The sequence below is a fragment of the Chrysochloris asiatica genome, unplaced genomic scaffold, assembly GCF_000296735.1.
Source record: "Chrysochloris asiatica unplaced genomic scaffold, ChrAsi1.0 scaffold00145, whole genome shotgun sequence".
In the NCBI taxonomy this organism is placed as follows: Eukaryota; Metazoa; Chordata; class Mammalia; order Afrosoricida; family Chrysochloridae; genus Chrysochloris; species Chrysochloris asiatica.
The window spans coordinates 5,112,889-5,126,539 of record NW_006408663.1 but is presented as its reverse complement, the minus strand read 5'-3'; the positions used below and the strand labels follow the sequence as shown (position 1 = coordinate 5,126,539).

Here is a 13,651-nt window from a genome sequence, read left to right as displayed (position 1 = left end):
AAACCCACCAGACACTCCTTGGAAACACTATACAGGGTCACTGTGAGTCAGAATAGACTCTACAGCACTTAACAATGACAACAGGCTAATTAACCCTTGCAACACATTTTAATTAATCCAGTTGAATATTTAAAATGACTCCACAGTATCTGATATTTGCTAATATCTCAGGACCCCTGGTGGTGCAGTGGGTTAAGTGTTGAACTGACCACAAGATTGGCAATTCAAACCCACCAGCCACTCCACTGGAGAAAGATGAAGCTATCTACTTCCAACTGGATTAATTAAAATGTGTTGCAAAGGTTTATTAGCCTGTTGTCAAAAGGAGCTCTGGTAGCGTAGTGGTTACGAATCGGGCTGTGAACCGCAAGGCCAGCAGTTCGAAACTACCAGCTGCTCCGCGGGAGAAAGATGAGGTTTTCTGCTCCCGTAAAGATTTACAGCCTCGGAAACCCTGTACAGGGTCGCTATGGGTCGGAACCGACTCCACGGCACTTAACAACAACAACTTCCATAAAGATTTACAATCTCAGAAATCCTGCTAGCTTCTATCTCCTATAAGATCATTAAGAGTCAGAATAAACTTGAAGGCAGTCAGTTTTTTGTTTTTTATGTGTCACATCACTTAGCAAAACCTCGAGGAGAAAGTGTGATTCTGATGAGGCATGTGATTTTTAACATCCTAACCTCCTAGGTTGTTATTAAGTGCCCTGGAATTGATCCTGACTCATAGCAACCCCGCGTAAGATTCCCAAGGAGTGGTTGGTGAGTTTGAACCACCAACCTTTTGGTTCAAACCCATTTTGTGGTCCAATGCTTTATCCCACAGCACCACACCAGGACCTCTATATAAGACTCAAAAGTCTAATTTTGTAAGTCATACTTTGTCCCTATAGCAGTGTTGTTGATGATGCTTTCAGGGAGAAAGAACATGTACTTCATTTATATAAGTATAACAAGTATACTCATCACTGCCCCTAAGGCTAATCTAGAGAAGGAAGTTGGCACTTAAACACTATAAAGGAGAGATCAGTCATGGTTTACTCAGCAGCACCTAACCACAACAACATTAAATACCACAGAGTGCTTTTACTGACCTTAGGTGTCTTAGAACTATATTTCTATTACCTCCTCCTCAGAGTCCATGGGCTTTCATTCCATTTCTCTAGCTTTCTTAAAGTATGCCATGCCCTTAGTTGTTAGGGAATTTTATTTGCCTTCTGTGTTTGATCTTACTATGTTTGAAACTTTCTAAAGCTTCTTTCTTTGTTTTCAACACCACCACTCCACTTCAACCTCCATTTCTGTTTTTCTGCTTTTCTGTTCCTGTCTTGTAAGCACAGTCTGTTAGTGATAACAAGTCTGTCTCCATGGAAAGACCTGAGAGATATGAGAGTAAGTGCCTATATTTAGCCCTTTACTCCAGCAAAGTCAATGAGAAGAGGGGGAACTCATTGAACAACTGACTGAGACCGCTTAATTGCTTGGGAGACACAAGAGACAAGGTCAACAAGGTGCTGAATTCTTATCCATGAGCAATGAGGACAAGGGCCATGCCAGGGATGATCTGCCTCAGAGCAGGAGAGAGCCAAGGTTCTATTAACAGATACTTAGTATTCACCTCTCGATCCTGGGGAAGCGTAGCTGAGAGAGGGTGACTTAAGGACGCAGGCACAGTGGTTTTGTCTTCCATGCTGCTAATGAGTTACCCTAGACAACCAACTGTCACAAATCGAATGTAATGAACATTGCTTATCATATTCATCTCCTGGGTTCTTTTTCACAGGAGGAATAGCTGTAATGAAGAAAAAAATCTCATGTCTTAGACATAAAATTGAATGAATTTCTTCACATGAGCAATGGCCTCAAATGAATTGATCACAAATCTGCAACTGGGTACCTGAAACAGGCCTGACTAAGGTATTTTGTACTGTAGTACTTAGTACTGCTCTGCTCTCCAGGTGAAGCCCTGTTCCTCCTTCCTCATGATCCTATAGCAAACAGTCTGCATTCTCTATTTCTTATTTTGTTGTTGTTAAGTGCCAATGAATTGGTTCCAACTTACAGTGGCCCTTACAGGGTTTCCAAGAAGAGTATGGTAGGTTTGAACAGTGGACCTTGCTGTTGGCAGTCCTGTACTTATCCTATAGCACCACACCAGGACTGCCATGTTTTCTTTTCCTCAAGGATGACATCACCATTTTGTGTATTTATTTGGGAACTGCCTTTCTCCATTCTCCAGATATAAATTCCTTGACAATAGTCTTTGATGTTTTGTTCATTGCTGTATCCATAATGCCCAGGAGACTCAGTAAATGTTGAATGTATAAATGAATGTATGCCTCCCCCTTTCTTTTGCATATTGGATGCATATCAGGAGACAATTATGATCAATAGAGTTTTTGTAAGCTGATTTTCAGAAGTAGATCACTAGACCTTCTTCTTAGTCTGTGTTAGTCTGAGAGGTCCACTGAAACGAGTTCGGCATCATAGCAACACACACTCCACCGAGGTGGTAGCTGCTCAAGAGATGCATTGGCCAGCTGGAATCAAACTAGGGTCTCTTATGTTGAAAGTGAGACTTGAACCACTGAACAACCACTGTAGATATGCATTTATACCCTTTTAGGAGTCCTGGTGTGGTGCTGTAAGATAAGCACCAGACTGATAACCACAAGGTTGCCAATTCAAACCCAAGAGCCACTTCACAATAAACAACAAATGAGGTATTGATGGCTCAGTGGTAGAGCTCTCACCCTCAGCATAAGAGACCCATGTTCAAGTCCCAGCTAACACATCTCATGAGCATCTATCCACCTGTCTGTTAGTGGAAGATTGGATATTGCTATGACAAACAATGAAATGACTTCAGTGACAGTTCTAGAATAAGACAGGATAAAAAGAAAGGCCTGGTCGTCTACTTTTGAAAATCAGCCAGTGAAAACTCTATGGGTCACAACTTTCCCATCTACAACCAATCTTGAGATGGCACAGGACTGGGCAATATTTAGTTCATTTGTACATGGGGTTGCCATGATTCAGGGGCTGATTTCACTGCAGCTAACAACATAGAGAACAGACCTATCAAAGGAGTTTCAGGAAATGTAACTCTCAAACTGACCACTGAAATGAAACACCCAGAATTAGTACTGTCTAAAAACCCTGCCTGGACTAAAGAAAATATATTGTTTATATTTCTATATTGCTGGTCTTCAGTGCTATCAAGTTCTGACTCATAACAAACCTGTATATGGTTTCTAAGGAGAAGCTGGTTGGTTTGAATCACAGACCTTGCGGTTAGCAGCCCAGTGCTTATACTACAGTGCCACACCAGGACTCCAATATATATATACACACACATACATGAAAGCTAAGTAAAAATTATTGCTATAAAATCATAGAAACTGTGATTAAAGAAAAAATATCAAAACGTAAAATTATTGTTTCTCAACATATCATCAATTTAGGTCTATACGCTTCTGAAAGCGGTCTTTACATCTTTCTGAAGACCATTTTAAAGTGTTGAAGAGCAAAGATGTCACCTTGAGGACTAAGGTGCGCCTGATCTAAGCCATGGTATTTTCAATAAACTCATATGCATGCGAAAGCTGGACAGTGAATAAAGAAGGCCATAGAAGAATTGATGCTTTTGAGTTATGGTGTTGGAGAAGAATATTGAAAGTGCCATGGGCTGCCAAAGGAACCAATAGAGATCTGTTTTGGAAAAAGTGCAGCCAGAGTGCTCCTTGGAGGCCAAGATGGCCAAACTTCATCTTTCATACTTCGGACATATTGTCAGGAGGGACCAGTCATGGGAGAAGGATATCATGTTTGGTAAAGTGGAAGGTCAGAGAAAAAGAGGAAGACCCCCAACAAGATGGATTGGCCAAGTGGCAGCATCAATGGACTCAAGTGTGGCAACAGTACTGAGGTTGGCCCAGGATCGGGCAGTGTTTTGTTCTGCTGTGCATAAGGTCGCTATGATTTGGTACCGACTTGATGGCACCTAACAACAACAAAGAACTCTGGTAGCGTAGTGATTACCAGTTGAGCTGCTAATTTCAAGATCAGCAGTTCAAAACTACCAGCTGTTCTGCAGGAGAAAGATGAGGCTTTCTGCTCCTGTAAAGGTTTACAGTCTCAGAAGTCTAATACAGAGTAGCTATGAGTCAGAACCAGCTCCGTGGCACATAAACAACCACAACCTCCCACTAATTCAAAAATGGATGCAACAGTACATTCACAGGGAACTCCTAGAAATACCAGCTGAATTTAGATGCAGATGTGGGATGAGGGATTCCATTGCTGGCGTCAGATGGATCTTGGATAAAAGCAGAGAATACCAGAAAGATGTTTACCTGTGCTTTATTGATTATGCAAAAGCTTTCAATTGTGTAGTTCATGACAAACTATGAATAATATTGTGACAAAGAGGTATTCCAGAACACTGAATTGTGCTCATGAGGAACCTGTACATAGACCAAGAGGCAGTTGTTTGAACAGAACAAGGGAATACTGAATGGTTTAAAGTCAGAAAATATGTGCACCAGGGTCATATTTTTTTTTACTATACTTACTCAGTTTGTATGCTGAGCAAATAATCTGAGCATCTGGATTATATGAAGAATATGGCATCAGGATTAGAAGACTCATTAACAACCTGCAAAATGCAGATAATAAGCCTTGCTTGATGAAAGTGAAAATGACTTAAAATACTTACTGATAAAGATCAAAGATCACATTGCATTTCAATGTAAAGAAAACAAAAATCATCCCCACTGGACCAATAAATAACATCATGACAAATGGAGAAAAGACTGAAGTTGTCTAAGACTTTATTTTGCTTGGATCCACTATCAATAGTCATGGAAGCAGTAATCAATAAATCAAATAACATAGTGCATTAGGCAAAGCTGCTATACACTACCTCTTTTAAAGTGTTGAAGAGCAAGATGTCAGTTTGACAGAAGAAGAAAGAAGAGGGAAAAAAGAATAATCTGACACAATTTGATGAACTTGACACACACCCATGGAAGCAGTAGCTCAAAAGAGTGCACAGAGCTTCACAGCGAGGATCATTCTCACCTTCACTGCACACGAGGAGGACAGGGATGAGCAACTTGAACATTGGCTACCTAGAATCGGGGGCTACAGAGTCAAGAAGTGACTGGCTTACAAGCTTTCAAGAGGGAACCTAGATTCAGAGGGTCTGAAGCAAGGTAGAATCTCCACTGAGTAGTATCCATTCTGCCTAGTCAGGGCTGATAAAAGGAGACAGGCAGATAGGTCCATTGTGATACAATAGCAAATAATTGTTATCAGGACTGATTATAAGGGCTGGAAATGTAAAGGCGGATGCTTTGGGGCAAAGGGAAGGGAATGATTAACCTTATAGTCTAGGAACAGAGGTCCCTGGGACCATCAAAACAGAAGAGCACAGAACGGAACCCTACCCAGAGAAGCAATGATGTCAGGGATGGAGGCAGAGATGATGACATGGAGAGATGGAACGGCTGGAGACTTTGGACCTGGAGAGAGAGAGGGGCGGTGTGCGGACTACGGGGGGGCAGGTTTGTAGGCTATACCCTTTGGTTGATCGATGATGCATGGAAGGGATTGTAACCATGGCAAGGAAACAATATACGACGGGATCAGTGTGAAGCTGATGACCTCCTACGTAAACTATCACATAATTCATAATAAAGCATTAAAAAGAAAAAGATGTCAGTTTGAGGACTAACTTAACTGCACCTGACCCAAGCCATGGTATTTTCAATAGCCTCATATGCATGTGAAAGTTGGACAATGAATACGGAAGACCATAGAAGAATTGATGAATTTGGGTTATGGTGTTGGAGGAGACTATTAAATGTACCATGGACTGTCCGTACAAACAAATCTGTGTTGGAAAAAGTAGATCCAATATGCTCCTTAGACTTCACCTCTCCTACTTCAAACATCATGCTAGGTAAAGTGGAGGGTCAGCAAAAACAAAGGACGACTCCCAACGGGATGGACTGGCACAGTGGCAGCTGCAATGGGCTCAAGAGTAACAATTGTGTGGATGGCACAGTACCGGGCAGTGTTTCATTCTGTTGTTCACAGGGACACTATGAGTTGGAACTGACTGAAGGACATCTAACAAAAGCAATAACAACAACTCCTCCCCAAAGAATTTCGTGTTTTTCATTTACACCACATCAAAACTATAGTTTTTACATCCTCAGAGGGCTCCATCATGTTCATTTTAAATACGCTTTGAGTTTGGGGGACAAAAAGAAATCTGAGTGGGGTTAAGAACAGGGCTATGTTGTTGTTGTTAAGTGCCTTTGAGTTGTTTCCAACCCTATTCCAAACCCTGTATAGGGTTTCCAGGGAGTAGCTGGTGAGCTTGAATCAGCGACCTTGTGGTTCCAACTGACTTTGCAGTCCAGTGCATTAATTAGCCCATAGTGCCACACCAGAATAGGGTTGCAGGGTGGGTATTTTCAGTGAATTAAGATTTTCAATGAAATCCTTGTATGACAGCCCTTGCTACCCTTGATGAAAAAAATTCCTCAGTGCAGCTTTGTAGGCTTTTTCTCACCAATGTAGTTTTTAATTTCTTAAGCCTCCACGGTCTTCTGTGTCCTTTGAAAATATCAAGATTGTACCTTTGGAATCCGCCCCCCCCAAAAAAAAGAGTCACCATAACTTTCTAAGCTGTATGAAGTGACCTAACAGATTCCTTTAGAAGTCACTCTTTTGATTGAAATTTTTAAGACAACCTAAGGAGTCTTGGTGTGGCACCATGGGTTAATGCACTGGACTGCAAGGTTAGTTTGAACTTCAAGGTTGGCAGTTCAAGTTCAACAGCTGCTCCTTGGAAACCCTAGACAGGGTCTCTAAGAGTTGGAACTAACTTGACAGAACTTAACAACAACAACAACAAGGAGACTAAAACAAGTGTTGTACTGAAAGAATTTGTCTGCTGTCATCTAAAACCACAGAGATATGTTAAAACATGTTTTCTTTGGAATAAATGGGTACATGTATGAACTAGATTGCTAGTAGCAATACTTTTTTACGTACTCTGCTGTGTACATGTATGTGTAAATGATCAAGTCCAGCCTCCAAGAGGAAACTGACACAAATTCACTAGCCAGAGGTAAGGTTGGCCAAGACATCCATCTCTTCTCTTCATTGTTCTAATTTCAAAGCAAAGAGAGTACAGGCCTGTGTTTTCTGGTAAGGTGCAGAGCTATGTAACAATCAGCATGTTTTCTTACTCCAGAGCCAGCCAGTAATTCCTAACAATGCATTTTTGTCAGTCTCAACTGGTTTCTCTAAGTGGGTGGTAAAATAATAGCCCACTACAGTCATTCACTCTTTTCTTCAAAAGAACCACGTGTCTTCAGAAATTCTGCTGTCACAAGGCATTATCCCATTTTAGATACTGTATCTACTGCTGTTAGTCCTTAAAGAGGTCAACAAAAAAATTTAAAATCCACTAGGAAAGACTAGATTAGTTATATGACTATGGAGAGAGCTTTGGTTGATCTTTGTGCTTTGAAACTCTGACGCTCAGTTAGTGCCCAATCATTAACCACAAAGAGTGTAAGCATAATAATTTTAGAAAAGAGAGACCAATGGATTTATCTTTGACATTAATCATATTCAGCCCCAGGTTACCTTTTTAGTCCTTTTCCAAACAGAGTTACATCATGCCAAATATACAGATACAGGTATCTTGGAATGTGAGGTATTCTACTCCCCATTGTAAACATAGCGAGAAAAACAAAAAGAGACCTACACCTGTAAATATATATCCAAATACAGGGAGATTCTTTTCAAATTTCATTCTAAAGAGCAGAAAATACAATGTAGACAATATTGTTCATTTTTCTTAAGCTACCAAGAAAGAAAAACTTTGAAGTCTTACATAAATCCTAAATGATGGTCTTAAATCTCAACCCACAAGATAAACTACTGTGGACTTCCTGCTGGAGGAAGTAATTGCTCAAGCACTTTGGAATCTATTGGAGCCCTTTGGAGTATTTCTTAGGACAGACACATACAATTGCAAAGTACTCCTTTATTTACTTAGAACTCAAAACTGGAAGTCAGACTTCCAAAGTTGTTTGTTTGTTTTTTTTTTTTCCCCGTTATTTACTGCTCTTACATTCACAAGTTAGATATTACCCAAACTGGAGACAGATTTTATCTCAGAAAATGAATTGTCCCTTTCATAGGTACCTTCAAGAAAATTTCATACTAAACTCAGTACATCCTACTTTACGGCTGCATATGAATATTTTCATGATGGATTTGGCCCAGTTGCCAAGCAGTAAACCGAGAATTTAGTACTTAGAATAATTTAGTAACAACTTTCAGAAGGAGAGAAAAAGAAGGGAGAAAGGGATTCGATTCCAAAATTCAGGATAATATCAAAGATTAAAGTCCTATTTTGCAAAGGTGACAAGTCTACGTAGAAGTTTTTAAAATACAGCTCTAAGTGGCAGAACATACCTGACGTCATGTTCTCCAGTTCTATCATTTCATACATATTTGCTGTGCCGGGCCCACTTTAAAAAACCTAGCCACAAAGATCTCGGAGTTACACCCACAATCTCTTAACATTAGCGCAACTGGTCCCAGCTAAGACTTCCTGTCACAAAGACCTGGGGATACATGCACAATCTCTTCATGTTTGTCTTCATGGGATTTTTATCAGTCGTGTTAAATGGTAATCATTTGTCAATTCTAGACGAATTATTTATAACAGTCTGGAAGATGATTGGTACCATAATGGTCTCTGGATAGACCTGAATGTATTTCAAAGTCAGTATATATGTGGCAGAATACGCTTTTGTCTCACTTTGGGGCTTAAGAAGTTTCTCTGGAGTCAAAAATTCCATATCCCCTTACAATCCCCAAGCCACAAGAAAAGCCTTAAACATCCTTTTAATAAATGCGCTTTTGCGATAGCTGAATAAAAGCGGGGTTCACACTAGCTGCAGCCCGCCTCTTTAGCTTACAGAGCGCGGCAGCTCAGCTCCCACCACTAAGTGGGGCTCCGACTCGCCCCTCCCTCACCCCGCGCGGATCTGGTCCGGCGGAAGAGCAAAGCCCCACCCCAATAGTCTTTGAGGGCGGGGACCCAGGAGGCGTTCTGCCAGTCTGCAGTCTGCGCGGACTGCTTGTGCGACCGTACAGCTGTCTGGGAGCCCAGGAAGTCACGCCCGTCTCGGGCCGGGAGGTGAAACTCCAACCCACGTGGCGGCGGCTGGTGAATCCCGGCGCTGCAGGGAGTGCCCCGCGCTGTGCCTGCCCCGAAGAAGGCTAAGCGGGTCGGGGAGCGGCCCCCTGTGCCAATATTTCTAGGCCAGGTTGGACCACCTCCACTCTTCGATTTCCTCCCCCACCCTTGGATGCCAGCACACCACTCCAGTCAAATATGTTCGTTAATGGAGTTAAAAGAGTATTTTAAAATGAGCCTCGAAATTCAGACCAAAACCTGGAAATAAATCCTTGTGGTCAAGTCCCTACTGTTAACGTGCATCCACTCCATATGTCCCTCTTTGCCTTCCCCCCACAATGCCTTTTCCTTCACTTCCCTGTTCTGTTTTCCAGTCTGGTGCCCTTTTTCTCCTACATCTTACTTGTGTCTTGAAGTTGAGGAAATTTAAAGTTTGGATTGGGGATCTCGTGCCCTGGAGCATTGGGCTCACAATTGTAAAACTTGCAAACGGAGGGCATTTTGTAGTACCTTTCTCAAAGAAGACGCCCAAGATTGCATTTGCGTCAAGCCCCACAAAACCTGGATCCGCCCCTGGCCATGTGTGCTCGCTCTTCAAACTGCTGTCTCCTCCCAAATCGTCGCGTAGATTCTAGTGGACTCTGGAGAAAGCTCTTCTACACTGCGTCCAGAGAAATTTCCCTTCTTTCCGACTCCTCCAGACCCCTAGAACTGCCTCGCAGATTCTGGAGTGAAAAACTAGAAGCCTTCATCTTTGTGACAGAGGCCCCCTTTAAGTTTAGGGGACTCGTTCCCCCCCCCCCCACCTGTCCTGGATTCCTCCATCAGGGGGCGCCCACACCCGCCACAAAACTCCATATTCCTAGACATCTGGGTTCTGCTAACGCACAAGAAGCACAGAACAGGGGGCCGATCCAAAGAAACGCACCGCCTCCCTCCTCCCTTCCCCGCCGGCCTCCGCGGGCAAAGGAGGCAGGGATTTCACACCAGCCATTCATTTGTTAGTCGTGGGGGAGGGGATGCCGGTGCGAGAGAGATGGAGGCAGAGAAGATGGAGACAGAGAGGGAGAGACAAAGATGAGAATCCGGGACAGATAGGGAGATTGTCTTTCTGCCTGAGGGTGTGTGCGCGGCGAGGCAGCGCTTCAGGCGCAGCATGAATTTCGACCCCTTCCCGCAGCATCTCCAGGGGACAAGTAAGACTTGATGAGACACAGCTGGATCCGAAAACAAGTAGTTTGCGCTCTGGCACTATTTTTCTCCCCTCTCCAATGCTTAACACAATGACCGCTCCACGCCCCAAGACACAGCGCGCCGGGACACTCCGGACACCCCCGTTCCGCACTCACTAGGGATGTCGTCTTGCAGTGCCCTGGCCTCTGCAGGGCGGAGAAAAGCTCTGGCCGAGGGCGTCCCCCGGGGCTCCCGGCACACGCTCCCCGTGGCCACAGGACCCGCCAGCAAAGTTACTCAACTCTGGCCGGGAGCTGGGAGGGGGTGGGGAAATGGAAGGAAACGGAGGACTGCTGCGAACCGGGAGAGAAGCTCTTCCCAGAGACCCCCTGATTCGAGTCTCGCCACTTCGCCACCTTTGTCTGAAGAAGGCTCTAGCTAGTTTGCTCCTTGAGATGGGAGCTATGACACTCTTCAGAGTGTGAGGGGGAAAAAAGTCTTGCCCATCCCTGTTGGTTCAGGGCAAGCTTTTCCCGCCCAGGCACCTTCGAGAACTCCGCGGCACTCCAACAAACCCATCCCCAGCTGCTTTCTGGTGGGCCCCAGCGCACCACGCGCAGGACAAAAGAACCCAGGGCACTGGGCTAGAGCCGTGACAGTCCCAGAGTTGCCAAAAGCACGGGGCCGGGAAATCAGCAATCTTCCCCAGCCGGACCTCCCTCCAGATTGCCTGCGGGCAGAGGGAGCCAAGTCCGCGCAGCTACCCGGCTGCCGGGGCGCGGGGGGTTGCACTGTCAGACCTTCCCCGGGAGCGGCTTTCCAGGAACGCCCCGCACTGACCACACACCGGAGTCCGGAAAACCAGGTGGTCTGCACCAAGGCGACAACGAGGACTTATATGTATGCAAGTCTCCGGAGTTCCCATTCAAACTTTTGCCTCGAGCAGGTTAACAAGACCAGATCAAGGTATCAAGGATCCCCTACCTCCTCTCCCGCGCAAGGCTACACGACTTTTCTAGGGTTTTTCTACAGTTATTTTCCCTCCCTTCCCCCAATTCCGTTAGTCCTTCTACCACCACCCTACTGCGGGCGTCTTTTGTCTGGATCTTCTTCAGCACCACGGTCCCTCCGTATTCTTCTCTACAAACGTCCTTTTGAAAGTTACCTGCATTTTTAAGTGCACACATTCTCTTAAACTTAGCCTTACAGCTAGCTCTCTTTGCCTTAAATAAAGCTTTAGGCCAATTGCAATGAACTTCTTTTTTACTAAACTCACGTTTTTTGTTGTTGTTTTTTTTTTCTTTCTTTGGGGTTTTGGGGGGGGCTTTTTTTCTATAAGTTTTTTTTTTTTTTTTTTTTAAAGGGGGAAACAAAAGAAATGTGATTACCTTGAAAGGCGGCTTATTGCAGACTTTAGGGGGGGCAATTCGCCGTAGCGCTGCGCGAATGGGCTCGGCGTTGTCGGGGCGGGTCACATAGGAAGCGCGGTGGCCTGGGGAAGGGTTCCGAGGGTGCGGAACGGTGCTGGAAGATGCGGGAGGATGCGGGGCTGGCCGCAGATCTCGGTCCACACGCCAGTCCACAGCACCTAATGTTCGCGGCTGCTGCGCCCGCCTGCCCGGAGTTCTTCCCCAGAAAGGCTCAGGGTAGATCGCCTGCAAGTTCAAATGCGGGTTGTGACACCCAGCATCATTATATCACTGTACCGTCAGCTACGAGGAGGAGACTCCGCGAAGAGGAGGAGGAAGAGGAGGAGGGTTCATTCACAGGCTCCTGAAGGCTCCAGAGCTTCAGCCACTCTTAAAAGCCCAGGCTTGGAAGGCAGGCAGAGGGGCGGAAAAGCAGCTCCCTGCGCCTGCGGTAGGGACCGCCTGCCTCCCTCCCCAGGCACTCCCACCTCTCCGCGTTTCTTCCTGACAAGAAGTACCAATCGGCTTGGGGACAGCAACGCTCCCCATTCAGCGACTCAGTAACATCGGGCTGTGTGCACCAAAACCACTACCCTCCTATCCCCTCCCCTCATCCTCTTCCCTGCCCCCACCGCTGCCAGTTCTGGGTTAAGGGAAAGGAACCTCCAGGCTCTCTTGGGGTAGGTCAAGCAGTAGACAGTCCTTTGAGTGCAGTCCTTCGTGGGAGCACATGCAACTCTAAAATCAGCAAAGAACTTGGTTACAAGCTTGTTTACACGGTCACAACGCTTGCCCGTCCCATCTTCGGAAACTGTCAGGCTCACGGCTCCTGCCAACCTGAAAGGGCACGGATAAAGCCGGGATACTTCTGCGCGGCTGGGAGAGTATAGGAATTCCCCCACTGACTGCCCTGGGAACTGCCCATTGGGGAGCCCAGCGTCATCTTGCAATTCACAAAGACCCTGGTAATAAAGGGTTGGAAAGGAAATCCCCCCAGGCAAATCCCTTTCGATTCAAAGACGATCCTCTTGCTCTGCCACAGACCTACATCTCTCCACAAGTCTAGATTCTTTCTACTCTTAGTTTTGTCTTGTCCCTCAGTCTTTTCAAAATTCCTCTCCTAGCAGAATGTTTAGTTAATTTTTCTGAGTAGCAAAGACTCCTTGGGTTTATCAATCATCTTGCATGTTATCAGGAAATGGGGCTGTAATTTTTCAAGCTTTTATGCAATATTTTTCTTCCAGCTAGGCATACCTCATTGTGTAAACAACGTCTACACATGGAAGAGTTCCATGCATTCGTGTTACAGAAGATTCCCAAAAGGGCCTTACAGAGCAAAGGGTCAACAGGTTGACACAAAAGATTTCTGCCCCTTAGAAAAGATTTAGATTTTCCTTTTCTTTGAAGTCCAGCATGAGTTTGGAGAATGAAAACAAAATAAGTCTAAGGTGCAGGTCTATATTACAATAGCTGGGGATACTGCTATCAGTGGCAAACTTTTCTTTTTACATAAATATGGAAACATCTTCATAATCCTTCTCTATGCGGGTCCCGCTTAGAAAATTATATCAAACACAGTACATCACCACAGAGGTGATTAAAGAAGAAAAGTACTGTTCCCTCTGAATTTTTTTTAACTATGTTAGTTAAAACTCACACTTTCATCTTTAGCAATCTGAATACATGCACATTTACAATGTTCCTTTTGTTAAGTGTCTTTTGTAAGTTGTATGCATCCTACAGGATCTTTGATTTTTTTTTTTTTAGAATCTTTGATTTGAAAAGATTAACAGGAAGAAGGTTTATCAGGAGAGCTTCAAATCTCAAAATG

At 44.5% G+C, this 13,651-nt stretch overlaps 1 protein-coding gene across 1 annotated transcript in view; it reads right to left on the bottom strand.

Annotated features, from left to right (window-relative positions):
- The window catches only part of VCAN (versican), a 131,965-nt gene extending 119,813 nt beyond the window's left edge, over positions 1–12,152 (bottom strand). The window contains exon 1 of the mRNA XM_006870600.1: positions 11,800–12,152. The gene's annotated coding sequence lies outside the window, so the exon portion shown is untranslated. The remainder of the gene's footprint in view (positions 1–11,799) is intronic.
- Between the last annotated feature and the right edge of the window lie 1,499 nt (positions 12,153–13,651).